This window comes from Lygodium microphyllum, chromosome 2 (assembly GCF_053477565.2).
Source record: "Lygodium microphyllum isolate KBCC chromosome 2, Lygodium_microphyllum_v1.1.10, whole genome shotgun sequence".
Classification (NCBI taxonomy): domain Eukaryota; kingdom Viridiplantae; phylum Streptophyta; class Polypodiopsida; order Schizaeales; family Lygodiaceae; genus Lygodium; species Lygodium microphyllum.
The window spans coordinates 55632261-55646657 of NC_141136.1; positions in this window are offsets into that span (position 1 = coordinate 55632261).

Below are 14397 nucleotides of genomic sequence, written 5' to 3' on the forward strand. Positions count from 1 at the left end.
CATTTCGCAAATAAGAAAATAATATTTTATAATGACACTTCGCATAATAAGAAATAAAAGAAAATACAAGGGAGGAGTATAGAATAATATTGTAATTATAACGAAGCAAGTGATTAGGAGGAGGAAAGTTCATGAAGTCCCCAATAAGTAAAAGACTTTTTATTTATTGAGACTCATGTTTTAGGCTCATTTTCCTATTTATTGTGACTCATGTTTTTAGGTTAATAGGACCGGCAACAAGGGCGCCCACATACTGTTAGCCAAATATCTGGAAGCTGCAAATATATAATCTCATATTTATAAGAGACTTATGCGGTCACATTAAAACAAAAACAATAGGGCATCGCACGTGTGCAAAATTAGGGTCATGCCACATACTTAAGTAGTAACTGGGCTATTCTAATGTCTTGTGAGGAAAGTAATCCCCTTTTATAGTAAGTAGAAGGGTTTTTAAAAGGTGCCACATGTAGTTTAAGTATAACAAGTCCATGCATGGCATGACCCTTAATGTTTAGAGCTAGGTGAATAATGAAATTATGGGGCATTGGTTTTTGGGGGGTTGGGGTAGGAGGGGTGCTTGAAAGTTGGAGTTAGAAGATATGGAACTTGCATAGGTCCATATAGTTTAGCTATAAAACCTAAGGGACTAAAGTTTTAAAAACAAGCAACAACTCAATTGGTAGAGTGTGTGAGCAAGTTCGACAACGTCAATGATTCAATTCTTGACTCAATGGTTGTGTCCCTCATCTCTTCCATTATACTTACTTCTACCATGAAAAAGCTTGGAAAGCCCAACCATCTAATAAATAATGCAATTGAAGGTTTTTGGTTATGGTACAATTGAGCAATCCATTAGGTTTTGGCTTTGGATCATGTCCCTGACCAATTATCAATGCCAATCTCTTCCTATAAGGTTTATGGGCATTTCTTAGCAAGTCATGAAAGGTGGTGGAATAACACTTGACCTAACATTAACATAAAAATCTTGGCGCTCACCTTACATTGGTGGGTTTTGTATGCATGTGTTTTTGGCATCCTAGCTTAGTAGTTGCACAATGCAAAGTGTTTCCAAAATCTACATTAAGAGTAAGTCACTTCATATGCATTGAATGCAAATATTCTATAGGTAGCTCTCTCTCTCTCTCTCTCTCTCTCTCTCTCTCTCTCTCTCTCTCTCTCAATGAGGCCATAGGAAATTTCATTCTAAATCAAAACTTACATTTAAAAGGATAGAAATAGAATAGGGAAGATGCTTATATCCTCTAAATTTTATCTTCCCAAGACATTGTTGATATAGACTATGGAGAGACCAAGATTTGCAACACTACCTTTTCATGCAAAGAAGCAAGGTACAAATTATCCACATGGAGCTTTAAGACATATTGAAGGCAAACGATTTCTCCCTCACATCCTAACAATATTCTTTGCAGGTACTGATGGCCATGTGTTATCCCACATGTGCACCATATAGGCTCACACCCCAAATAATTTTCTTTCTAGATCTAATGGCCACGTTGATATCCCACAAGTGCACCATATGGGCTTTCCAAGTACTAATCATCGTGTGTTATCCCACATGTGCACCACATAGGCTTGTTCCTCATTCTAACATTGAAAATTGGTTTTGATTGTCAATTATTAGGACCCTTGATAGTTTGGTTAACCTTTAAATTAGTTGAAGCATGGTATAGTTGTTTGACCACAATTTTGCAAAATGCCAAGTGCACTTTTTGGATTCAATCATAAGCACAATGCATTCTTTCCTACTAATTTGCAAGTTTTACACATTTTAAAATTATTTAAATTATATTTAGGACATAATGCACCAAGAAGTTACAAGACTAGATATGTCATGAGGAGTCATTCATTTCCTCACTTGGAGCTAGTAAGGGTAAAGTTCTCTCTTCTCAATACTGAACCTTTAAGTGAAATGCCAATTCTAAGACTATGGAGACCTAATACTACCTAGCTATAAAAGTAGGCAATGTCACTTTAGCTTAAACAAAATTCACTTCCATCTATTTCTCGGCTAAAGATTCTATTGTAACTCAAGTATTTAGTATTGTACACATTTTTATATGGTCATCAAAAGAAGAAAAGAAGACTTTATGAGTTTAAGGGTTGTGTGCTTTCTAGTTATAATAGAAGTTTTTACTATACATCTTTCTCACTTTGTCTCACTTAGTGTTTTTCCCACTGTAATTGCAATCCTACCCATTATACAATTCTAGGGTTTAGCCATTTTATCATTCTTTCTTCCATGAAGTTATCTCTCTTTCCTTGTTGTTGCTTTCCCAATAACCTTACCATTTTAATATTTTCACCTCTCTCTTTCTCTGATTGTTTTTCTAAGCCAATCACTTTTATCCCTCTTGCATGAAGACCTCGTTATTACTCTAGTTCAAAGACTTTAAACTGAACTTTGTTGCTTACGGCCTTATAGGCAAGGGTTGGCTTGCCTTTTGGCATTTAAAAACACTATTTCGAACATTTTTAACATAACTCTGGGCATGGTTGTGGATTAAAAGGTTATCTATCAATGGTTCAAATGATGCATCGATAAAGCATTTCTAGATTTGACTTTTGTTCTTTTCAAGAATTGAAAAATTAGATTCTAGTGGATACATATTTTGTGTGTGTGTGTGTGTGTGTGGTCCCATGTTTTAAATGCTTTCTTTTTCTTAATGAGGCTATTTCATTATCACCATCACCATCTCCATCATCTTCAATTATGCTAAGAAAAATCCTTAGGAGTAAAGAGATGTGGCAATTTATAATGGACTCCTTATAGAATACACATCATTCAATTTCTTTACATAAAAATGCATTACTTACAAATCAACTTAATGGCATGTTTAAGCTACAATTCTTAATATGGTGAAAGGAAAATGTTAAATAGTTTTAACGTCAAAAGAAACAAATAACAAGAGGAACGTCTTTTTACGTCCATCATTTCCTCATTCCTCTTTTTATGCGAATTTATAAATAAATTTTGTATCTATTGTATTGTCCTTCTCTTTCATTCATTAGTTGGTTGGGCTAAAACCCAAAACTAGTAAAGAAAATTCTAGCTCATTCAAGAGTCACATTGTTGGTTCTTGTGTCATTAATGGGACTGTTCATGACCTTCACAATCTTCTGTTAGAAGTTAAAACATGGTTATTTGAACTAACTTTGGAGTATGAACGAAGAAGTGTAAGAGTAGTATTATGTTCTTTTCTCACTCTCTAAAATAGAAGATGTGTGCTATATTCCTTATGGAATACCCTTCTTGCCATAGATGCACATACCCTTCTTCTTAGAATAATTGGGGAAGGTCAATGACATTTATCTTTGCGAGGTTACTAACAAAAGAAGCATCATTATGGGTGGAACTAGGCTTGATCTAATAGAAAAATGGCATTGGAAGGTACAATGAAGCACTTTCGTTAATTAACATCCCTTAAGCTAAGGGCATTGATGCATTTGGCAGAGACATTTCAAAAGATCCTAATTTGCATGTATTGTTTAGACCAAAATGTGAAATGGGGCCTAATGACATTACTTGACTCAAAAGATAGTGGTGTAATTAGGTTAGTGGTGATGGGACACACCCCTTGCAAGGCCACTCTTTCACTTTGTGCATGCTAGAAGTTTTGCATGAATTGATTAGACCATCCAAAATCCAAATATTGAAGGTGATGTTTGAGCCTCCACCTTTTTGTGAAAAACTTCCTTATAATGCTAGGATTCTAACCCGACCTTATAGTTATTAGGAGATGTTTACTACAAAAACCATAGATACTTTAACACTATTGTGCATGAACGACTAAGAGATAATTATAATATTTTCACATTTTCAACATGTCACCATTATCCTTGATGTACCTATTAATTCCTTGGTAAGGAAGACTTTTCTAAAGGAGTTTGGGCTCCAAACCACGTGAACAAAACAAAACCACTCTTATTAGCAATTTTTCCACCATAAGTATTTTTCTTCAAAGGAAGAGAGAGAAATATTAGCAGCAATAGATCAAGTAACACCTCCCAACTGGGACTAGGAAAGAGTAACAAGTGCTATACTAACATATGATAAATAAGATCCCACATTGAAGCCCATTTTCAACATTCCATTGGATCATATTCACATTTGTTTGTTGCATGCTTTTGTTAGGATTATCGAGAAAATTATGTATGAATATATTTATTTTGCTTATAGAATGCAAGTGAAAAAAGAACCCATTACAAACATTTTAATGGCAACATGAAAGAATTAGACAAACATTTTAGGCGTGAGTATGGCATTATGGAGTCTTAAAGGTGATAGTCTAGCCATTGAAACTTGAGCTCACAATTGTGAGATTGTGGATTCAAGTCTTTCTATGGGCATTACTTGGTGAATACCTATGTTCACATGTCTCATTCACAAAATTCTAGGCTATTTCCCACTTAAATGCTTGGTTGATCCTACTCTTTGGTAGGGTTACTCGTGCCTTTGGGGCGCGGGGGGGGGGGGGGGGGGGGGGCGGGCAATGCAACCAAGCTGTGTGGTTCATTCAACTTGCAAGCTTTCCTCTTTGTCCATAAGAGCAATGCCAATGTGGCTCTTTCTCTCTCACTTTGCTAATATTTCGAGGGAAGACAATCGCCTTCTTATGGGTGTTTGGGTGTGTGCCTCTTATCTCAAAAGGGGAAGTAAAGAATAGGGCCACACGGCGTGTGAAAATAGGCCTTTTTAATGAGGTATAGGTGAACACTAGCTACATGTGGATATGGCCCATTGTGTAAAGTTTTTCCAAGAAAAAAGCATTGCACAAGCAATTCCAAGCAACATTATCCAATGAGTGCATAAACAATTGGCAACAACATTCTCAAATGGATATTTGGAAAATGAATGAAAATGAAAGGGAAGGTTACAAAATCAACTCTCTTTGATGCTTAAGAGATTACAAATGAGAAAAAAAAGAAATCAATGCTTGGCTTGTAATTAGTGTTTCAATTTTCCGTGCCTGGAAGAGAGACTTGCCTTCTCTATAAGTAGAAACTTAGAGAAGTTGCTTAATCGGGTACCATATAAACAAATTCAGAGACATTAGTCATAGATATGGATTATCAACACAGTAAAGGAGAAAAACAATTGGATGAGCTAAAAACAGTGTCATCGTCAAAGACATGCAATGGGCCTACCAAATTCAAAGGTAGGCAAGAGACAATGTAGTTGACAAAATTTATGTAGTATAATAAGGTAAAGGTCTTTTCTCTCAAGTGAGGATGCCTCAATTTTGGCCCTACCATAAAGTCTCTATCTTGCTTTGTAGAAATCAATAAAGTAGCCGCCCCCCATCCATCCACCACAACCAACAACCAAAACTCAACCATCCACCCCCCATCACAATCCATCCTTATAAGATCAAAATGTAGAAAGTTTAGAACTAAACCTTGATTATGCTTTAGCGAGAGTCCAAAGAATGCAAGCCTTCCTTTAAAATTCCTTAGCTACCTAAGGAGGGATTCTAGCAAAAGAATGCGTATCTTCCTCCAAATTGGTTAGAGCTAAAGTCCCCCCCTTATGTTAAAGTTTCAAGAATGTAAGCCTTTCTTTAAATTTCTTAGAGCTAAATAAGAAGGGTTTTCTCACTTAGACAGGCATATTAAAATAAGTTATCATTAGTCTCTTGGATATAGAAATTTATATGGCTTTTGAAAATGCAGCCTTGCTTATAATCAAGCTAAAGTATCAAGAATGCAAGTAGTAACTTTAAATTCTACAAGGATTCTCATGCTTACATTAACATGTGCATGGAAGTTAGTGTTATTTCTGAGACATAGAATCTTGTATGGCTCCCATAACAACAATGATTTATCTCTTCTTAGAGAAAAAGTGATAGCTTGTAATGGATCACTAAAACATCAAAAGGCCACACCGTATCCCTTTTTAAAAAAGAACTGAATAAAATTGAATCTTGTATAGAGTTAGTAAAAGTGAAAAAGGCTACTCTGTATCTGAGTAATTATTTGATTGAATGAAGAGAGGCTACCAAGCTCCTTGTAGCACCATTCATTACTAGTTTTCTGTCTAAACAATTACAAATCACCTAACATGATAAAATTAAATAGTAAATAATGATATGAACAATAACCAAAAAATATGAGTGGTATAAATGATTTGAAGAAAGTCCAATCCACAATCTACCAACAAACGTGACATTGAGGAGAGGATGCTTGATCATAATCATGCTAATGGTACAATTTCACATGCAATCTATTGCCTACAAGTAATTAGGACTTCAACTTAAGCAACTAACATTGGATGTGTCCACACACTTGATACTCATAGTATGTATGTCACATATTTATTAGGATGACATCAAGAATCGTCTTTTGGAGGTTGTTTAGAGCCTCTCTTCAAGTATAAATTGTACTCCCTGCATTAAGAAAAATTTCCTAAAATAAAGGTCATATTTTTATTAGTGTATAGGACCAATTTCTCCCTTCTTAGCAATTATGTATGAAGGCCATTTTTAATCACTAGATTTTAATGATTACTTTTCAATTGTGACTATGCAATCAAATTTATCTATGGTCGAAGCACACTTGAGAAAACATGGGTGCATGCTAAGCTAGTATGTGCAATTTTGTGATGCTTTAATAATGCTACAAATATTGTGTTGTCTACACAACTCTTTGTTTGCATGCATAGATAAACAAGGACATGCCACATATTTGCAATATTGGAATAACATTAACATGTGGGAAACCCCCAATTGAGATGGAAACCCACCATCAAAGGATAGAGGGAAAAGCTTACAAAGCTACAAAACACACACATTGAACTAGACATGTGTAGCCTCTCTATATTGTTTTGTTGTTCTCCTATTATTCCTAGTCCAAACTTATCTTTATTTTAATTATATGCAACCTTGTCTTGCATTGTAATGTAAATGTGCAAAATTTGGAACTTTAAAGAGAGATCCTCCCTTCCCTCCTTTTCTTTTGGAGCTCAACCATTTAAGCTTTGCAATTTTTTTTTCTTACTCAAACTTCTAATTTTAACCTAAAAATGAACACATTCATGCTTTAAGTTGAGCACAATTAAAAGTAGCTATCGTCCTTTTATGCATAAAATGCATATGCATAGCCATGCATGCATGCACATTCACATGTGCATGTAATGCACATGGATATAAAAAATCACTCAAAAAAACACACAGATATGAGCATTGTAAAATCAGTGAGCTCTCAAGTTAAATTAGGCAGTACAATGTTTGCTCTTGTAACATTACCTCTTTTACTCCCATGTATTTGAAAGATGTAGCTTGCATTTCTAATTGTTTGCCATACACACAAAATTTGTTTGACCCTCAATAATGTTGATTGATATTTGAACACTTAGTAACCATACCCATTGAGGTGAAGAAGATATACATGACCCACCTACAATCAATTAAATACAAGGTCCATAATATGGTCATTTTGCATTAAAAACACTAGGAAAGAGAAATCTTATCTGCCCCATATTTGTCAAGCCTAATGTGCATATTCTCATTGCTTTTTACCCAAGTGTGTGTGCAAGGGTCTACATCTGTATTCTAGGAAAATAAGTACTCAACTTTCACTTTCAAGTAGGATAGAATAGGAGGCTACAAGCACATCCTCATCCTTGACATGTCTACTTGATTAGCAATCTTGCTTGATAGATATTCATGATGTTTGGATTGAACTAATTATAAACTCACTAGTGGACACAAACACCTTAACATGTAAGAGATTCAAGCCAAGTTGGGCTTGCTATCATCTTGCATTTAGTCTTGCTATTTTGAATCAAATTGGTTTTTAAAGCTCACTATAATTTTCATTTCATACCCCAAAATAAGTACGAGTTTATGCATTTATGGTTAACATAGAATGTGTACTTTCTTAAATTTTGAATTGATGAGGTTGTATATACTCTATTTATCCCAAGAGCACATTAAAGAGCACAATCATGTCAAGTAGAATATCAAAATAACCAAGTTCCCATGATTCATGTGAAAATTTTTATTGGAAATGGACTCGTCAAGAACACCATGTGCAAATCAAAGTGTTTGCATGAATCATGTCATGCTCTCGTGTATTAAAATGTATGGTTTACTTGGATAACTTTATAACATCTTTCATTCACCTCGTGCTTCACTTAGAATGGAGATAGTCCATGCACTAATGGTAATCTATGAATTTTTTTTTGAGCTCTATGCTAATGTCATTTCAAATGTAATGCTAGATTAAGTGCATTGGATAAAATTCAAATTAACACCCTCAAAGCTTATGATAAAATGGCTTAACATATGCAAATATGAAGTTATTTGCTTTGTTAGTTTCTCATAATTTTTTTATAGAAAAATACAAGAAGAAAACACTTATTTACTTGAATCATAATTTATTTATAGCCCTTGTTTGGGGATAATACAAAAAACTAAATTTTAGATAAGACCTAAGGCTATAGAGATTTCTTGAGCATCCTCACTTGCAACTCTATAAGTAGCTACCTTTTAGGCACTTGATTAAAGATAAATCATCAATAGATTTGTCAAATAAGGAGCACACACCGCCAACATTATTCTTGATCCTCCCATAAAAAATGCCATTTCTTGCACTCCAACCTTTTCTCAAATAATTACCTAGGTATATTTAAACTTCCATTTTGTCTTTGTAAATATTCCACAATCATCAAAAGACACGTGCTTTATTTCAAATGACTTCAATAGGTTTGCTCTATCCAATAGCTTCCTAAGTTTATTCCACAACACCTTGACTTGTGAGCATTCCCAAAACAAAAGGATTATGTCTTTCTTTTTCCTCCAAAATAAATAGACGGGGGACATTTCCTTAGATCTTGTTAGTCTCTACTTTGTAAGAAGATTATTCATTAGTATCCTCTAGAAAAACAAGTTCAACTTGGGAGAAGATGTTTACTTAAATACTTTCTGTAAGGTGCCCACCCACATCAGCTTTCTAGGCACGCTTTTAGCGGTCTATCAAGAAACGAATCTAAGCATCGCTGCCCGGCACTCCCAGGGAATGCTCAGAGTTTTGTCGCCTAGGGTTTCTCGAATCTGCCTCACAACGGAACGTTCACGGCTGAACCCACTAGGATCGACCTGAAATTTGGGCTCCTAGTGGCCAAGGTCTCCTAACAACATTCTAGTGTTGGATCCTAGACATCCTACTTTACACAGAGATACCCAAGCCGAAGCAGACCCATGCTACACTTGGTTCAAAGAAAATGGGAAACGAGAGGGATGCGCCGCTTAACCTCTCTACCCATAGGGCATAGTCCCATTCCGATCCCCTAAAACGACATGAATCAGGTTCTAATCTAACAATTCCTAAGGGTCGTCGGACGTCGGTAAAAAACCTTGTGAGAAGTCTCCTAGTTCTCTAGGACCACCCTGCCGTAGGACAGACCCGTTGGGGGTCTGCACACCCACTTCCCTTGATAGCTTTAGTTTTCTAATTAGGTCCTACCACATTTATGTGTAACACTTAAAATCAGCTTCATTAATTAAGCCTTTAAGGGAACAGGGTTCGTTGGCATAACTTATAGCACAGGCACGAAAACAGAGCAAAGCAATCTATCGACAAACAAGTTCAAACAAGTTCCTGAACTTATCTTCAAGTTAAACTTTGTCTCCTGCCCATATAGGAGAATTATGTATCCCTTCTGTCCAACAAAAGTATCCCTTTTGCCCTACCGAAGTAGCTGGTCCAAATCACATGGCACCACAAATTCAATCCTTTATCTAGAATATGATCTCCCAACATACTGAGACGTTGGGAGCCATGGAGGTCTCCAATTCCATTCTAAATTTGGAAAGGGGTGTCCAGAGCTCCACATGACCCGCAAGCTGTCTAGGAGCGAAACATCATTCCCATGGTTGGCCTTTTCACCACTCGACCTTCGGCCCATGAATTGGTGCGCAGATCGAATGCTGTACGCTTGCGTAGTGAATGTCGGAAGGTCCCCAAGAACAAAAGAACTCTACTTTTTGCACAAAATTCAAGGTAAAAAGCATGAACGACATGAACAAGAGACCAATTGGGTGCAATCTCCCCCCATGCCTTGTGTGAGCGCTCCAAAAAGCATGTATTTTATGTATTAATCATCTTCAAGCTCAAATAATAGCCCAAATTACAAAATAGCAAGCTTTTAGCTTTTGAGTTTGCTTTAGCACAAAATAGAAATAAAGCTAACGGGCAGTGCCCAATATAATGTCTAAGTACAAATAACATAACCGTGCGCCCATGCGCATACAAAATAATAAATAAATATCCAATGCCTCAATAAATAGGCACGAAAAAATATAGGCGCCATGCCTAAGGTATGCGCTCATCAAAATATAAGTGATAAATCGAATACTCGCTATCCTCCAATGCTTTCCTCTGCCACTGCTGCTATCTCTACACATCAACTGAAGCATTCACAATCGTTAGTAAAATAATACAATTAAACCGACAAAAGTGAATACCTAGCAGTCTTCAGCTATATAAATAAATCAACTAGTTAGAAATCAATCCTAACCTTAATTTATTACGAGTGCGCACTCTAAAATCATAAAAAATTATTAATTTAATATGCATTTTGCGGAATCACCCGCTATGGAATCACCCATATACACACTAAATTAATGAAACGCCCGAAAAGGACAGGCGTCCATCAACTTCTCGCACAAAGAATCCACTTTGTGTATGAGCCCCGGTCATCAAAGTTTACGGAATCCACCGTGAAATATGCCTCCTGGCATCATACCCCTGGGGTGGGATAGCAATTGACCTCAATTTCTATTAGCTCAATGTGGAGCTAACAGAGTGGGGAAAGCATTTAAGTCTCTAGCGTGCATCCATTGTGCTTCTTCTACATGATGGTTCTTAAATTTAACTAGATATCTAGAATATCTTCAGCCATTTCTAGTGGTCATAAAATCAGTATCTATGATAGTTTCAGGTTCAAGTATTTCAGTCTCTTCCTCTAACAAAGGTGGGTTTTCATAAACAGGGTGTACAGGTAATTGGCCTCTAAAGGGTCTTAATAAACTAATATGAAATGTGTTGTGAATTTTCCAGTGAGGTGGTAATTCTAACTTGAATGCATTGTCATTAATTTTGTGAATGATCTTAAATGGTCCATAGAATCTAGGGGCTAATTTAACAACTGGGTGTCTATCTACACTTTGTAATCTATGTTTTTCTATTGTCTACCAAACATAGTCATCAACTTTGAAATTCATTGCTTGTCTTTTCTTATTGGCTTGCTTGGTATATGATTGCTGGGCTTTGGCATTCATGTCTTTAACCTCATCAAAAATAGTATTGTGCATACTAGCAATATCATTAGCACTCTGAATTCTATTTGACAAAGATGCAACAGGTGTAGACAATCTATAACCATAAATCACTTCAAACGGTGCTTTCTTTGTAGATGTGTGTGATGTATTGTTATATGCAAATTGTAATAAATGGAAATGTGTGTCCCATGTCTGTGGTTTAGAAATAGTATAAGCACGTAAAAGATCTAGAATAGTAATGTTAGTGGCTTCTGTTTGTCCATTAGTTTCAGGATGAAATGCAGATGAGAAATCAATTTTGTGCCTAGGTTAGCAAATAGAGTAATCCAAAAGTTGTTACAAAATCTAGAATCACGATCAGAAATAATAACTTTTGGTAATCCATGGTTAGTGAAAACAGTTTTCAAAAACAATTGTGTTGCCTGTGATGCTATTAAAGTTTTCTTACATGGAATGAAATATGCTTGTTTATTAAACTTGTCTACTACTGTCCAAATCATATCATGGTTAGATTTAGTATTAGGTAAACCAGTAATAAAATCCATAGAAATTTGTTCCCATGGTCTTGACGGAATAGACAAAGGCATAAGTAATCCATATTGTTTACCATGATGTCTCTTAACTCTTTGACAAATCAAACATTCAGAAACAAAGTTAGATACATTAGTGTCCATATGTGACCAATAAAAATCTTCAGTTAATGTACGTAAAGTAGATATGATACCTCTATGACCTTGATATGGAGGACAATGAATCTCATTCAAAACAAAAGATCTGAATGGAACTGTAACACATAATATCTTTTCATAAAACATAAATCCATCATTATAAGATAGTGAATCAATAGGAATCAAGTTATTTTGAACTAATTTATTCCAATCAGTATGAAAAGTAATATCCCGATGATAAGTATCTTTCATAGTAATCAAAGAATCAAAAGATATAACAGAAATATTATGAATGGCAGGTCTTCTACTTAATGCATCGGCCACTACATTTTCTTTACCGGGTTGATATTGAATGATAGGATGAAAACTCTGAATAAAGGATGCCCATTTGATATGTCGGTCAGATATTTGGGGTTGGCTAAGTAAATATCTAATACTTTGCTGATCGGTCTTAATCATAAATTCTGAACCCATTAAGTAGTGTTTCCACTGTCTTAATGCTTGTACAACAGCTAATAATTCTTTGTCATATGTGGAATATTTCAGTTTAGAGGGTTTCAGCTTACAACTAGAATAGGCTATAGGATGATTGTCCTGCATGAGTACGGCTCCTATTCCTGATCCACTAGCATCAGTCACTACTAAAAAGAATGGTCTATTAAAATCAGGCAACTGTAGTACAGGAGCATGGGTTAATGCATGTTTCAATAAGTCAAAGGATTTCTGTTGATTATCGGACCAATGATAAACAATATATTTCTTCAGAAGTTTGGTCAATGGTAAAGCAATTAATAAAAAATTACGCACAAACTTCCTATAGAAACTAGCAAGACCTAGGAATGATCGTAACTCATGCACATTTTTAGGTACAGGCCAGTTCAATATTGCATCTATTTTCTTAGGGTCAACTTTAATTCCATCAGATGATACAATATGACCTAAATACTCAATTTCTGTTTTAAAGAACTCACTCTTTTCTGGATTTGCATACAGTTGATTATCTTTTAATAACTGGAAAACCAATGACAAATGCTCATAATGTTCTTTCTCATTTTAACTAAAGACTAAAATATCATCAAAGAAGACAATAACACAATACTGATATTTCAAAAATATACGATTCATCATTCTACTGAATGTAGCAGGTGCATTAGTCAATTCGAAAGGCATCACTAAAAATTCATAATGACCAAACTGTGTCCTAAATGCAGTCTTGAATATGTCTGACTTATCTAGTCTCACCTGATGATAACCGGACTTAAGGTCTATTTCACTAAATATGGCAGAACCTTGCAGTTTATCCATAAGGTCCTCGACTCTAGGAATTGGATACCTATTCTTTACAGTGCTCTTATTTAAAGCTCGATAGTCAATGCACATACGATAGGTATTGTTCTTTTCTTTACTAACAGAACAGGTGCACCAAATGGAGAACTACTAGGTCTAATTAATCCTCTATTTAGTAATTCCTCAACTTGACTCTGAATTTCTTTTTGCTCTATCTGGTTATGCCTATATGGTGCTTTGCAAGGTGGTTGTGTACCAAGAATCAAATCTATTTTATGGTCTTCTGGACGTGAAGGAGGTAAACCAGGTGGTAGATCTTCCGCAAAACAGTCTTTAAAGTGTGCAAGAAATTCCTTATGCCTAGGGTGCATATGATTTTCTTTTATTTGCAGTTCATTCACCCAAATGAGATAAGATTTACTACTTTTGCGTAATGCACGTTTAGCTTGAGTATGCGAAAGCAGTGGAAAAGCATTAGATGCATGCATACCATACAATGTAATATGTTTTCCTTGAAATTGAATATTAATTGAATGTGTGGAATAATCTATATCTGGGTTATGCTGATGACGCCAAGGCATACCTAAAATAATGTCACTGGACTGTAGTGGTACAACTAGAAAATTTCTTCTTGCAGTGTATTGACCAATTTGAATTTCTAAGTCATGAACTTTCTGTGTACCATTATACGTAGTGCCTAAGAATGCTGCTTTAATGCAATAATGCGTAGGTACAGTCTGTAACTTTAATTCTTTTACTAGCTTTGCAGAAATAAAATCATGAGTACTACCATCATCATACAAAATAATATTTTCCTTTCCATGCACTAAACATTTCATAGTCAATAAAGAATGTGGAGTTGGCATACCTGGTAAAGTATCCGAAGGAATAGTAGTGTCGTTCTCATCTTCCATGAAATCAGGCATTTCTTCATGTTCGTCATCTTCCATTGCTCCAAGGTAGTTGATATGGACAGGTGGCTTCTTCGAATGGCAATTTGCTGCTAGATGTCCAAGCTGGTGGCATTTATAACATACTATGTTTTGCTTTGGTTACATTGTTTGCAATGGCGGAAAGTCTAGGGACATTAGGATTTGGTTGTGGAATAGGCTTAGGGTTTTGATTGGCATTGGATGGTAAAG